Source organism: Helianthus annuus, chromosome 9, assembly GCF_002127325.2.
Source record: "Helianthus annuus cultivar XRQ/B chromosome 9, HanXRQr2.0-SUNRISE, whole genome shotgun sequence".
NCBI classification, from domain to species: Eukaryota; Viridiplantae; Streptophyta; class Magnoliopsida; order Asterales; family Asteraceae; genus Helianthus; species Helianthus annuus.
The window spans coordinates 165258405-165270526 of record NC_035441.2 but is presented as its reverse complement, the minus strand read 5'-3'; positions in this window follow the sequence as shown (position 1 = coordinate 165270526).

Sequence of the window (12122 nt, the reverse complement as noted above, 5' to 3'; positions counted from 1 at the left end):
TACTCTAAGGGTGTGGTCATGAACCAAACCACTAGCCCCTTATTTTATTAATTTATCTTTGTGTAGAGAAAAAAAGAAATTATTTGTTGAAAAATGGAAAGGAGGACCATGGTTGTCATGGTTTAATCCATGCAAACCATGGTGGATCAATCAAGGGGGTGGTGTAGCCTTTCTTTCATGTTCCTAGATGGCAAATAATGTCTCAATCATGACCCCCACACCCTATAGCCTAATACTAAGTTGTTGCCGAAGTTCATGTTTTATTGCATCTCATTTGCTACCTAGGCACAACACTTACTGCTCGATAGTAACTTTGTTACTACCAAAGTTGAGTGCATAGCTACATAATATAAACTGTTATAGTAAATTTATAGCTAAGAATTTAAATTTTATATACAAAATTGATAGTAATTTTTTTTAAGAAACATGAGGGAAAAAATACTTTAATACATCGTAGTCTTTACCCGAATGTAGACCTTTTTTAGTAAGTAAATCTCTCGAATTCGTACTCATAGAATCTTAATAATCTCTAGTAAGTAAATGTCTTCGTACTCATAGAATCTTAATTCTTTTTCTGAAAGTTAACTATTATTCACAAGCCTACCCTGAAACCAAGGGCAGCCAAAACAAAAAACCAATTACATCAAGTTAAACGAGCACCAGTCACTCCATCCTCTATTGTTCGATCTATTGCGATACCGATGAAAACCTAACACCTTTATCTCCTGAAAAATATCTAAGATTTCTTTTCTGTTGTTATTAAACCTCTTATCATTCCTCGCCGACCAAATGCACCAGCAACCGACTATAATAATTCCTTTGAGCGCTTCTCTAGCCCAGCATGAATGTGAATTGAAGTCAAATCTTTGATCGAAAAAGCAAAAATCAGACTGATCTTACACCACTGACTTATCATATGCCAAATGTTTGAAGCCACTTAGCAAGAACAAAAAAGGTGAGTCGCTGACTCCTCATAATCCTCGCACAAAGAACAGAAAGGATCTCCGACGAAACAATTACGTTTGATTAGAGCATCGGTCGTAGCAATCCTCCCCATTTCTGCTCTCCAAATTAAGATATTGCATTTCTTTGGAACCCACTTTGACCATTCGAAGATAAAATTCCTACTGAAATTAGTCCCACTTCTTAAAAAAAAAAAATTTACTTCCTTAACCGAGAAGTCTTTGCTCTTGGCTCCGGACCATTCCCACTTGTCCCGGGATTCACTTAAAGATATACCATTTAGAAGGGACTCCAACAAGCTTAGATTCTCAGTTTCAGACTTGGTATCAGGTGGTCTCAACCACGACCAGCTTCCTGTAAAAGAGTTGATGACTGGATTGAATCTCTCGGACACCCCATAAGTTTTGTCTGATTCGATACAAAATAAGGCTGGAAATCTGTCTTAGTTTTTTCCACCGCGGAAATGATATTCTTCCAAATGCCTTTGATACTATTGTTGGCCGGAACTGATCGCCAACAAATCCTACCAATATGAATGGCGTCGATAACGTTCCTCCAAAGCCCTTTATCGCCAATGGATAAATAATAATATGTGATAAAATAATAAATTATTGAAGCACAGGCTTTGGCACCACAAAAATAAAGCATATTTTCTAAATTATCTTTTATGTAATGTTGAAAAAAAACGAAAACGGAACAGAACCCGTAAAAAAAATCAGAACCGCTTATTCTTAGAGCCGGTATTTAGGAATCGAAACCATACTCGATCCTACTCATCGGGCACGTATCATTTCAGTGACAAAGGCCGAACTCGGAACTGTACCTTATTTTACTCGATACCCTGAACCAGGGTTTTTCTATATCCAAACCGGTTACATACCCGGAACAGGGTTTTATCCTATGTTTTTTTCTAGTTTCTATCTATATGTTTCTAGTTTCTTAGGTTAAAAAATATTTATATAAATCTATCTTTTTATGTTTCTAATATTTATATCTTTGTAATATTTTAAGTTTCTAATATATATGTCCTTTTATGTTATTTGTTTATATGTTACATATTGTTTTTTTATGGTTTTAGGCAAAAAAAAATTAAACACAAAAAAAGTTGCACCCCTAGACCCTTTTTTTTTCATACCCAAACACCAGTTCTTGAAAAACTGATTTCATACCCGAACCGAAACCAGGTACACTGGGTGTGAATTTTTCGGACTATTACCGGAACTGGGTATGACAATACTCATTTTTTCTCTAAAAATCAATACCGGAACCGGGTATTGATAATACCTTATATTTGCACCTCTACTTTTTTGTATAAGTTATTGCATATTAAAAGAAAATAGAGTGATTGGGTGATGTTGCTTTAGCCCTTTCAACAAGAGGCGAATATAGGCCCAATCCACAAATTTGGGCTTCTTAACACGTTCTATTTCGAATACGTCTTAGTTCTTATTAAATCAGGCTATAACAGTATAACCTAAGAAACTAGAAAATAGGTTGGCCTGGCCCGAAACAATACTTGATCAGTTGATCGTATTACACCCATTAAATTATTACTAGATAGTAAAAGGAAATTTTCAGAGGGTTGCAACTCAATAAATTAGATAAAAGAAGCATATTTTTAAGCATTAATATAAATTATTTATAGAACCTTAATATTCAAAACATTTGTTACAAATAAAATGGCTCGTGCAAGCTTTTCAATCTATTGTTTTGTGCTTGTTTCTTTAGAAACTGTAATGTTTAATATTTTGAGTTCACTTTTTCAAAATTTAATTTATCAACAACGTGATGTTTCTACTTTATAGTTAAGTATCATAACTGTTTTCGTTTTAATGATAAAGTTATTGGAATTAAAAGTGATAAAAGTAGAAATTAATTGAAATGACATTGATGGGCACATGTTGTGTTTCCTTGACCGTCTATTTTTATGTTTTAGTTAGTAAAGATGGCAAGTGATCGTGAGCATATGCATGAATGGTGAGCAATAAAGCACAATTCCATTTCTTTTCCACACAATACATACATCATGTGGGGGAAGAAGTAGGTGTTCTAACTTTTTAAGGATGTTTCATGAAAAAACGAATAATAATAATAATAATAATAGTAATAATAATAATAATAACGGTTTCTTTCTACTATTTGTGAAGAGTTGGTTTATATCAACCTTAGGGTGTAGGGAGTGGTTAAACACTTTGGAGTGGCAAACCAAAAAACCGACCAATCAGAGCGCGCCATGTCAATCAGTCAAAAGTGTTTAAACTTTGGTGAAAAGTGTTGGCAATGGTTTAGACACTTGTTGAAGTGGTAAACTATTTAAAAAAAATATGATTGGTTGAGATAGGAATAGACCCCACCCACAATACCCTCTCTCTCTCAATCATCTTCTTCCCGAATCGGTAACTTTGCTTTGTCGCCTCGCCAAATAGTCGGCGCCGATGTTTGCCGATCGGCAAACTTGTTTGCCGCCCCTTGCCGCATGCCACACCGTATACCCTTATAGATAGAGAAATTCTAATGTAGTTGTTTCACTGTAAATATTATCATATATAAAAAAGAAAATTTTCAATGTTATCAATCAGGTATGTTTTAGCTTGAGTGTGATGATTGGATATTCGTTTTCTATTGTTTTGTCAGGATGACTAAGGGTGTAGGGAGTGGTTAAACATTTTGGAGTGGTAAACCAAAAAACCGACCAATCAGAGCGCGCCATGTCAATCAGTCAAAAGTGTTTAAACTTTGGTGAAAAGTGTTGACAATGGTTTAGACACTTGGTGAAGTGGTAAACTATTTAAAAAAAAAAAAGTGTGATTGGTTGAGATAGGAATGGACCCCACCCACAATACCCTCTCTCTCTCAATCATCTTCTTCCCGAATCGGTAACCTGTCACCGATTGCTTTGCTTTGCCGCCTCGCCAAATAGTTGGCGCCGGTGTTTGCCAATCGGCAAACTTGTTTGCCCCTTGCCGCATGCCACACCGTACACCCTAACGGTTATGACTTGGTTTGTTTATGACATGGTTGAGATAGCTAATGATGACGGGGTAGCGCAAGACTAAATAAAATAACTTAGGCACATAAACGCTTGAAAGGTTAAATGATTAAATGATTCAAATCCGCGAACTCGGGTGAACAGCAAAAAGGATGTGAACAGTAAACCATCACTTCACTGATTGCTTGTCCAGCCCTCTCACAGCCGTAAAAGAGAACATGTGCACAAAGAACAACCTTTTATCCGTAGATCTAAACCATTCAACCCCAAAATGGGTAAGTCTCCCACTGCAAGCATGGTTCACTAGTCAAGGTTTCCTCTTTGGGCGATGTCTTCCTCTATAAATGACACTTCATTTAGTGCATTTATGACATTCTGATCAGCTCTGATTCTCTTGGAATCTCTGATCTTCCTTCTCGAGCACTTGTTCCATGCAAGTCTCCTTTCTTCACATTCAACACACACATTTCTACTCCTCTTGCATCCGAAGCTGAACACACTTCAGTTGAGGATCTTGAACAAACAACAAAATATAACTAGTGAACCTCTCTCCACGTCTTGCAAACGTGGGGGGACCCCACGACCTGCGTTAGGCAAACCGAAACCCTCCAAGCCTTTTGCCTAACCAGCCTAGCCACTATCATTGGTCTTGTATTTGTTACATCAACAAGTTGGCGCCCACAGTGGGGCCACGCTACTAATTTTCTTCAAAAGACCTAGTAGTGTAGCTCCATTCTCTCAAAAGTCACAATGTATCTCCGGGAGAGGTAAATCAAGTCCCACGTACCTCTACCCCAAGCACTAGCCAAGCTCATGTGGCTATACCAACGTCCTTCTCAACACCGGGGAGCACTCCTACTGGAGCAACATACCCCGAGTTCCTCACTTTTCAAACACCGACTCTGTCTCGATCAGGGGTTCCCTCCCCTAATGTCGGTGCCTCTAACACCCCCTCACGTGTTGACCTTACCCCTGAATGGGTCGCCAACAACTTCCTAGAGTTGAGGTCTCTCCTCAACTAATACGTGAGTAGGGAAAGAGACAAGGGGGTAAGGATTCGGTTGGACTATGACGAGCCAGAGCCATCGTTGTCTCCTGGACCTCCAGCTCTTCCTTTCACAAGCTCACAACCAACCATGTCCAGGAATGAGGCTGGTCCCAGCCATCCACCTCCAAATCCTAATCCATACATATACATCAGGCCAGATCCGACAACGTTCCCTCTCTTTTCTTCCCAGCTAGCTGCAACTGGTGCTCCATTGGGACATGAGCTAACTCTGGATCAACTACTACAATCTCCTGTTGCAAGCCTTCCACCCCCCAGTCATATCTACATGGGAACAAGCTTTGTCTGTACTCCCCTTGGCACGAAGTGCCGTCATGAGCACCCCCTTAGGGGTAAACTGCCCAGTTGCACCTGGAAGCCTTCAAGGCTTCAACCTTATGCCTCAGATGATGGCTCAGATGATGGCAAGCTTCCCGTGGCAGCATTTTATTAATCAAGTGCTGGCCACCCAAGGGAACAACAATAACAACAGCAACACGGGTGCAAGGATGGAAGACGATTTGGCCAAGCCATATAAACCAAACAATTTGTCATGTTTCTCCCAGCAAATCGCTGATTATGATTTTCAAACAAAGATCAAAATGCCGTCCCATATCAAAACATATGATGAGACTGAAGATCCAGAGGATCATCTCCAGATCTTCACTGGTGTTGCTAGGATCGAGAAATGGTTTAATGCTAAATGTTGTCTCATGTTCATGCAAACCCTCGTTGGGTCACCCAGAATCTGGTTCAATGATTTACCTGCCAGAAGCGTTCGAAACTTCGATGACCTTAGCAAAGGGTTCCTGGTCAACTTCTCCCAGCAAAGGCGGTACGTTAAAGATGCCACGGTGATTTTCCAGATAAAACAAAGAGATGATGAAAGCCTTCGAGAGTTTATAGAAAGGTATAAAAAGAAGGGCCTAACGTATGTGGGGGCAGATGAAAAAATGAGAGTAGCCGGTTTCATGAATGACATCACCTCCAAATACCTTACAAGTGATTTCAACAAGTCCTTGCCAAAGACCTTGGAAGAAACTCTCGAAAGGGTCGAAGCCCACATCAGAGGAGAGGAGGCTGTAGACATAAAAGAGCAAAGGAAAAGGGGATCTAGCTGGCAAGGCAACAGTCCAAATAGAAAAAAGGGAAACTTCCATTCCTATGACAGACGTCAAAGGGGCTCAGAGCAACGAAGGTCTTAAGGCCAGAACACTCCAAGCAGGGAGAAGGCCATGAACTTTACACCGCTTACAAAAACCCTCCAAGAGATTCTTGCTACAGATGAAGTGAAACAAAGCTTCCGACCTGCTAGACCTCTTCCTAAAAGCAAAAGAAATGAAAACTACACACAGTTTTGTGAATTTCCTGAATAGAATGGTCACTATACTAACGATTGCTTCCAACTCAAAAAGAGAATTGAGTAGGCCGTCAAGTCCGGGGAGCTTGCCCACTTAGTGAAGGGGGTAAGGGACAAGATAACCGAAAGGAAAAGCAAGGAAGTTAACATGGTGGATTTTGATGAAAGGTTCCCCACAAACGGCAGCGGTTGGAAACTTGGGAGCTTCAGTGTGTCTGCCTTCCTCCAACAGAAAGGGACCCACTCTCAATCCCTCTTATGGTTGAAGCAACTATGGGTACACTAAAGACATGCAGAGCATACAAAGACACTGGTGCGGCTACCGAAATTATGTTTGAGAAGTTCTTCAATCGTTTGAGCAATGAGGAACGTTCAAAGCTTCAACCATCCGGAACCTCCATAAAAGGTATTGCTGACATACCCCTCAAGCCTTTAGGGAAACTAACCCTTGATTTCCGTTTCAGTGAAGGCAGGATGGAGAGAGTCCAACCTCTCACTTTTGTGGTTATCAATATACCTTCCAACTATGATGTCATCATAGGAAGGCCAGGGCAGTGTGCATTCTAAATGGTTGTTTCTGTTGGTCATTGCACTGTAAAGTTCTCTACCGAGAGAGAGATTGAAACCCTTCAACCCACTCAAGAAGCCTACGTGGTTGAAGGGAAAAGTTCAAAAAGTGAAGAAGACAAGAAAGGGCTGATCATAAACCCCAAATATCCTGAACAAAGGATAAGGGTTAATCCAAGCCTTTATCAAGAAACCCTCTCGTACCTAGAAAAGCTGCTAGTACATTATAACGATGTATTTGCTTGGTGCCCGGAAGACATGACGGGTATCCCTCGAAGCATTGCTGAACACGAGCTGAGGATACCACCCGATGTCAAGCCTGTTGTCCAAAAAAAGATAAGTCTAGCACCCGAAAGAAGTTTGGCAGTATGCCAAGAGGTTGAAAAGCATGTCTCAGCTGGAATTCTCCGGTAAGTCAAGTATAAATCTTGGGTTGCAAACCCAGTCATTGTTCGAAAGCCCGATAATTCTTGGAGAATGTGCATTGACTTCAAGAACTTGAACAAGGCTTGTCCCAAAGATTGTTACCCGTTTCCAGAAATCGACCTTAAGGTTGATTCTCTCACTGGTTACCCTTTCAAGTGTTTTCTTGATGCTTACATGGGTTACCATCAAATTCTTATGAAAGAAGAAGATGAGGAGAAGACCGCCTTTCACACGGATAAAGGTATCTTTTGCTATCAAAAGATGCCTTTTGGCCTTAAAAATGCGGGTGAAACCTACCAACGCCTAGTTGACAAAGCTTTTGCTAGTCAAATTAGTAGAAACATGGAAGCATATGTCGACGATTTGGCGATCAAAAGGAAAACAGAATACCAAATGCTTGACGACATACAAGAAACTTTCAAGAACCTAAGGAAGGTCAACATGAAACTCAACCCTGAGAAATGTTCGTTTGGGTTTGAAGAAGGTAAATTTATGGGGCATATGGGAAAACAAAGTATAAAGGCCAACCCGAACAAAGTCAAAGCTGTTCTTAAAACCAAACCACCACGAAGCAAAAAGGGGGTGGAAAGCCTGAATGGAAAACTTGCAGCCCTGAAGCGTGTTACCTCAAAATTGGCTGAAAAATTTTTGCCTTTCTTTAAAACGCTTAAAGGGTGCTCTGACAAAAAAAGATTTCAAGTGGACTGAAGAAGCTGAGGAAGCCTTCAACCTGATGAAGCAACACTTAGCTTCACTTCCTGATATTGCAGCCCTAGAAACAGGAGAACTAATCTCTGTATACCTTTCGGTTGCTGAAGAAGCAATAAGTGCGGTTTTAACCATTGAACGAGAAAAAAGTTCAATTACCCGTTTACTTCTTCAGCAAAACTTTAAAATTGACAGAGATCAAGTATCCTCCTTTGGAAAAACTTTCTCTGGCCCTAGTCCAAACGGCTAGAAGGCTTCGAAGGTATTTCCAAGCACACCCTATACAAGTGGTCACCGACCAAGCCATTAAGAGTGTGCTTGAAAAACCATAAAATTCAGGGCGATTAGCCAAATGGGCTATGGAACTAGGTGAACACAAAATCACCTATGTTCCAAGAAAAGCCATCAAAGCCCAAGTCTTGGTTGATTTCATTGTGGAAGTCCCAAAACAAGCCATCACGGAAGTTAACACAACTACCGCTGAACCCTCTGACCTTGAAGTCTGTAAGCTTTTCACCGATGTGGCTTCAAGCGTTGAAGGGTCGGGAGCTGGGCTCATTCTGATCAACCCTAAAGGGTTAGAATTTACATATGCTTTTCGATTTGAATTTCAGACCACTAACAATGAAGCTGAATATGAAGCATTGATAGCTGGATTGAGGTTAGCCAATGAAATGAAGGCTAAAAAGCTTCAAGTCTTCACAGACTCGCTGCTGGTGTCAAGTCAAGTCAATGACAGTTATGTTGCAAAGGAGCCCAACATTTAGAGATACAAATAAAAATCTAAAGAGCTGATGAACACATTCCAAACATGTACCATCAAGAAAATCCCAAGGTCTCAAAACAAGAAGGCTGATGCCTTGAGTAAACTTGCCTCTCTTACCTTTGCCCACCTCACCAAAAAGGTATTAGTGGAAGTGTTGAAAAATCCTTCGATTCAAGAATTGGAGGTTCAAGATGTAATCACCGAAGAAGGCCCCAATTGGATGACTCCTATTAAAAAGTTCCTCAAAAATGGTGAGTTACCTGCCGATCAAACAGAGGCTGAAAGGGCTAAAATCAAATCTAGGCAGTATGTGTTGCAAGGTGAAATCCTCTACAAAAAGGGTTACCTTGCACCATTACTGAGATGTGTTGGCCCGGAACAAAGCCAGTACCTGGTCAAAGAGGTTCATGAAGGGATATGTGGAGCTCATTTTGGAGCAAGAACGGTGGTTGCTAAGCTAACGAATCTTGGGTATTTTTGGCCTTCCATGCACCGAGACACCACCGAACAACTAAGAAAATGTGATTCTTGTCAAATACACGCACCGGTCCCGAAGAGCCCCAAGCATGATCTTGTCCCGATATCTTCAGCCTAGCCATTTCATAAATGGGGAATGGATATTGTCGGCTCGTTCCCACCAGCCAAATGTGGAGTAAAGTTTTTATTGGTGGCCATAGACTACTTTACCAAGTGGCACGAAGTCAAACCACTTGCAAAAATCACGGACAAACAGGTCATCTACTTCGTTTGGGAAAACATCATTTGTCGTTATGGGCTGGCGGGAGTGTTAGTCACAGATAATGGGAAACAATTCGCTGAGAAGTCTTTCAGCACTTGGTGCAAAGAATTCAGAATAACTCAGGTTTTCAGCTCAGTTGCATACCCACAATTAAACGGCCAAGTTGAAAGGACGAATCGGAGCATAGTTGAAGGAACCAAAACCCAATTGGGAAGGCATGAAAGCAATTGGCTCGAAGAGTTGCCAAACATTTTATGGGCTATAAGAACAACGGAAAAAACAAGTCACAAAAGAACACCTTACAGCTTGGTGTTCGGATCGGGAGCTGTGATTCCAGCTGAAATAGGAGTTGTGACTCAAAGAACACTCAACATGGATCCCGAAGCAAACAACAAAGAGTCCATGTTGAACTTGCAACTCCTCGAAGAAACACGAGACCAAGCTGCAATTCAAGAAGTCAAGTACAAACAAAAGATGGAAGCTTATTACAACAAAATAGTCAAGCATGAACGCTTCAAGCCAGGAGACCTTGTACTTAGAAAGAATGAGGCTAGTAAAAAAGAGAACCAAGGAAAACTTGGCCCAAAGTGGGAAGAGCCATATACGATCCTTGAAGCACATAAGGGTGGATCCTATAAACTAGCCGACGCAGAAGGTAAAAAGCTTCCCAGACATTGGAATGACAAGACCCTTAAAAGGTTCAATGTCTGATCAAGAAAGTTTAGTTTGTATTTCAAGAGTTGTCTCATGCTCACTTTTTGTAAAACAATATCTCTTGAATGAATGATGATGTTTTATCGAATTTGTCTTTCTATCCTAAAATCAGGTTGAGAACCTAGCAAAAAACTCCATGGCAAGGGCCATGTAAGGAGATGAGCTCCCAGGCCATATCGCTCAATAGGTTCAAGGGTTGAATGAACCTATATAAGGGGTGAGTTCCTAAATCAATACAACTCCATGAAACTTCTGAAATTATCAAAAACAAAGTTATCTCATAGACAGGTCTGAACAGCCTACACCAAATGTTCCTTAAGCCTTGTAAAAGTTTTAGAAAACAAATCATTATTAACAGGCTTACGAACCAAAATCAAACAAAGAAAAATAATAGAAAGGATAGGTGCTATGTCTTCTTGTTAAAAATACCAAGGCTAAGTGACTACAGAACTGAACCCTTTAAGGTATAAAAAACATAAAGAGAACACAAACCCAACAAAGACAAGGCCACAAACATAAAAAGGGACAACACAAAACAAAGATTGCATACAACCCAAAATCAGAAATACAAACCAAGGCATAAAAACAAAGTAGCAACCGGAAGCCTCAAAGGCTTCAAGCTACAAGCATCCCACAAAACCACAACACAAGGCAGGTAGTCAAAGTTAATAGCATAAGAAGCTTTAAAGGCTCCCAAATATTCAAACAAGTTAAAACAAACCTTAACGGTTTGTAAACATAGATATCGTTCAAACGGCCACTATGGCCAACCACAACCACAAAACAGAAACCTTAAGGGTTTCTACGAAACCTAAAATTGTTCAAAGTAACACACAAACCATTAAATTGTTTAAAGGTGCTAAGAAAGCTACGAATTTTGTTCAAACATCAGAAGGAGGCTTAGAAGCCCCAGAATCATTACCTTTAGCCTTCTTGGCCTTCTTCGACTTCTTGGCTTTCAAACCACCATCATCACCAACTGCTGAACCTTCGAGGCTTGCATCCTTGGAAGCATCAGGTTCTTCCGAAAAGGTCTCTTCACTATCCCCAGAACGAGAACACTTCCTCGAAAGGGAGTCAAGCACTTCAGCACAAACCTTTTCATTAAGCTCATCCGGCTTCAGCTCCTGTATGACAGAAAGAGGTTTACCAAAACAAGTTGCAACTTGACTTACATATGGGTAAGTCAACCTCTCCATCTGCTGAACGAACTCTTTAAAAACCTCAGAAGCTTCAGGACAGTACATGGGAGACTGCTCCAAGGGCTGACCAGATTCATGAAGTTTATAACCAGTGATAAGGCCTTGATGTTTCCCTAAGTTTAGCAGTTTGGTGTAGACTTCTCCAAGAGCATAATTGAACTCCTTGGAGTGAAAGAGATAGGTAACAACTTGGTGAAAACCTTGCTCAATGAGCCACTGGTTATCACCAGTGGCTTGAGCAACAGAAGCCTTCAAGCCTTCTTTCTCTTCTTCAAAGGCCTTCTGCTGAACATCTAAGGCTTCCCTATCAGCCTTCAGCTTCAATCGATCAGCTTCAACCTTCTTCACCCAAGCCTCCTCTTTCTTAGAAAACCCTTCAACCTCCTTCTTCATTGCAGCCATAGAGGCTTTCATCTTGTCCTTCTTCTTGGAAGCTTCCTCATACTCCTGCATACCCTTTGTAAAACGGGTAACACCTTCAGCCAACAGGGCCGAAAGGTTGCAGGAGCTTAGCATCAATCTTGAAATAAAATGATCAGCTTACATCTCAGAAATCGCACTCCGAACACCAGGGGGAGCAAAATGGGCTAATACCTCATCACAAACAGCTGGATCCTTGAAGCTATCCCCAACCTTCACATCC